The sequence below is a fragment of the Sinocyclocheilus anshuiensis genome, unplaced genomic scaffold, assembly GCF_001515605.1.
Source record: "Sinocyclocheilus anshuiensis isolate Anshui unplaced genomic scaffold, SAMN03320099.WGS_v1.1 scaffold468, whole genome shotgun sequence".
Taxonomy (NCBI): Eukaryota; Metazoa; Chordata; class Actinopteri; order Cypriniformes; family Cyprinidae; genus Sinocyclocheilus; species Sinocyclocheilus anshuiensis.
The window spans coordinates 62,944-66,673 of NW_015557069.1; the positions used below are offsets into that span (position 1 = coordinate 62,944).

At 39.5% G+C, this 3,730-nt stretch overlaps 1 pseudogene; it reads left to right on the top strand.

Annotated features, from left to right (window-relative positions):
* The first annotated feature begins 1,395 nt into the window (after nt 1-1,395).
* LOC107676705 (CCAAT/enhancer-binding protein zeta-like) overlaps nt 1,396-3,730 on the top strand; it is a 25,392-nt pseudogene continuing 23,057 nt past the window's right edge.

The window sequence follows — 3,730 nt, forward strand, 5'->3', positions numbered from 1 at the left end:
GAGGAAGGCTGGAAGGATAACAGATGGTGCATCAGTATATACAGCTGAGATGATAGCTATTTTAATGGCACTAGAGTGGTTGTATGAAGTTAGACCTGATAAAGTAATATGTTCTGATTCAATGGCAGTCCTTATGAGTTTGGAAACAACGAGAACTGACATTTTAACTGAAATCATGATTGGGTTATACAGTTTACGACAGATGAGAATAATAATTCAATTTATGTGGGTACCAGCACACGTGGGAATTCAAGGTAATGAGGAAGCAGACAAAATTGCCAAAGAATCAATTAAAATGAAAGAACCAAATATAAACATTGCACTCAGTAGATCAGAAGGAAAACATTTTATTTTAGAAGCATGCAATAGGAAATGGCAGACAGTTTGGGACTCATGTCATACAGGTCGACACTATTACAAGGTTCAAAAAACCATAAAGAAAAGCAAAATAATTCACAACTTAAGTAGAAAAGAACAAGTTATTTTCACACATTTACGAACAGGACATTCAAATCTAAATCATACTTTACACATTATAGGGAAACATAACACGGGTCTATGTGATGTCTGTTTAATAGAGGAAACTGTAGAGCATGTTATGAAGATACTGTATGTAAGATATATGAAATAGAAACGAGGATTCTTAAGGAAGAATTACAAGCAGTATGCCAGGAATTTACTATAACCAGCTTATTAAATGACGGTCCAAATTCAGGAAAACAAATACATGCAGTCATGAGATTTATTAAGAATAGTGGGTTATATAATAGGATATAGGAGGGTTTGTTCATTCTTTTCACACTCCATCACAGTAGGTGGCGATATGCACCTTTGAAGTTGGTTCGCAACTCGCCATTAAATCAAAAGAAGAAGAAGAAGAGTTAGTGGTCCACTGCGACCCGACTTCCTGTTGGGTTTCGGATTTTGAACTAGGAGACTTTTTTTGTAGGTATTGGTGTGTTACATGTGTGTACCGAGTTTCGTACGTGTACATGAAACGTAGCTCGAGGGGTACCTCGTTGAAATGTTATAGGTGCCGCTATTTTGCCACGCCCAATTCTGAAACCCATATCAGATGTACATTTTCACCAGTTCTGATGTGTGTGCAAAGTTTCATGAGTTTTGGAGCATGTTTAGGCCCTCAAAAATGCGATTCACTTTGGAGAAGAAGAAGAAGAAACGGAGCAATTCCAATAGGGTCCTCACACCATTGGTGCTCGGGCCCTAATAATGCACACAGCATCAAAATTCATTAGGGTTTGTAAAAAAGAAGAAGAAGCATTCGTAATCGCAACACTCCACGGTAGATGGCGGTATGGACCTCTCAGTTCAGCTCGCCTCGCAACCTCCAGTACAACCCAGAGATGATCTTCTAGTTCCTGTGCTCACGTGGGGCTGTGGCTTGAGTACAGTCTATGGCGGAAACATGCACTCGAGCATCATGGATGAGCACAGCAACAGCATGGACACTAAAAATGACAGCGATTTCGATGATGAAGACTGCGATCAGACTGATAAGAATGAAAAAAAAAATGAAGACGAGTTCACCCTGGAGGATGTATTGCGTACGGGACAAAGGTGAGTTTTTAACGTGTGTCCTCCACACGTGCCATTCTTCATTTAATGATTAGAACATAATCACACAGAAGGGAAAATCTGCGAACATTTCTAGTAACATTAAATCTTCTAATGTATATTTTCCGATTAAGTGTTTTTTTTTTCAACTCTAGGCACTTCAGATTTTTTCCCCTTCTATATTTAATTTTTCAAAAGGTGTTTGACAGAAAGACGGGGAGAGAGAAAAAGGGATAGAAATAACTCGTCTTTTATTACACATACACCAACATATTGGATACGTACGTGTGTGTGTGTGTGTGTGTGTGTGTGTGTGTGTGTGTGTGTGTGTGATTATTTAGACTGAACAACCTAGTCAAACTCTAAGGTGGATTTGTTAATAACCTTACAATTAAAAATTAATTGAACAATAAAATCATTGGAAATAATAATCTGATGTAACTATGATGAAACCTAAAATAATTGTAACTCCAGGTAATTTTTATGACAACAGCAGCAGCAAGCATGTAAAATTTTCGTGGCAACCAGTCCAGATATGTTGCCAATAAGAGCTGTGCTGAAAAGTTAGCTAGAAGTATAGAAATATATAAGTAGAACCCTCTTTTGAACATATTAGGACTGGTTAGAAGAATGATTAGATTGGTTTTTAACCCAGGGTATGCAGAGACAGAGGCCTAGGTCTTGTAATACTGTAATTGCACAGTAAGTTAACAGTAACTGCAGTCAGGATAGGATGTGCACTGTACCGCTGGTTACAGCACACCTGTGTGTGGCAGAGATTGTAGAATACTGTGTCACTGGATCTATTTAAACTGGCAAATAGACCATTTCAACACTGACCGAGTCTGACAAAGTTTCTCTATTGTGTATAACAGGTGGAGTATCAGCATCACTCTACTTCAAGAGTTGCTTGTTTATGGTAGATTCCTTGGTTTGATGTTGTTTGTGTAGTTTGATCTTGTTTGTGTCAGCAGTCCCTGCCATTATTAAAGTTAAAATCTCAATGCTCAATGAAAGTTGGAAAAACGCTAAATTTCACATTCCATTTTGGGACTTGTCACTACAACTTCAAAGATGATGCTACTCAGTATGTCATCTTGCAGAAGTTGTGTTTCACAGCGATAAGTATGTTAATGCTTGAAAATCTTTTATTAGGTATAAAATTGTTGAGGGTTTTGTTGGTCATTTTCACAAATATTCAAATGTTTGATTTTCTTTCATTGTTTAGATCATAGTTTGATCTGATACAGTAAAATGGTAACCTATGCATAAACTGAATTTAAACAGTAGCAAAAAAAAGTAAAGGCTAGGCTTGCCGCGATAGACGGTGCTGACGGTGATACCGTTGTTAAGCCGCAACACCGGTTACGTCACTTGCCCACCGCGGCACTGACCCCCACCGTCGTTTTTATTTTTTTATAGTAATAAAAATTAGGGTTGGGTGATGTCTACCAAATTGGCATCGGACAATGTCTATTCCGTTTAGGGTTTCTGTAGCCTACACTTCATTTCCTTTCCGAACACGGAACTGGGATGCGGCGGATTGCGGGAGAGGGGGTGGTGGGGGAGGAATCACGATGTCAGCTTAACATCGTGATGTCTGTCAGCCATTGGCGATGGACGATGACATCGTCTATTTGCCCAACCCTAATAAAAATCATTTAGTTCAGTAAAAGATCCGACACTACAATTAAAAACTGAACGGCTGCTCAATGCAGCGTGCCGAACGACAGTCGCATCACAGATCAGATTTCATTTCTCCAGTGAGGGGGAGGGGGGATGGGGATCGCGATGCCGGCTCAACATCGTGATGTCTGTCAGCCATTGGCGATGGACGATGACATCGTCTATTTGCCCAACCCTAATAAAAATCATTTAGTTCAGTAAAAGATCCGACACTACAATTAAAAACTGAACGGCTGCTCAATGCAGCGTGCCGAACGACAGTCGCATCACAGATCAGACTTCATTTATCCAGTGAGGAGAGTGAGTCGAGCTGACGAGTGAGGTGAGGTGAGACAGACAAGATGATGGCGGATGATTTAGTTTCGAAACGAAATGCAAAAGCGCCTGTTTGGCCATATTTTGGATTTTGAAAAGCCTGTTGACTTTTGCCGTTTATCTAAGGTGATTTTGGAAGTTTTTTTAAACATTC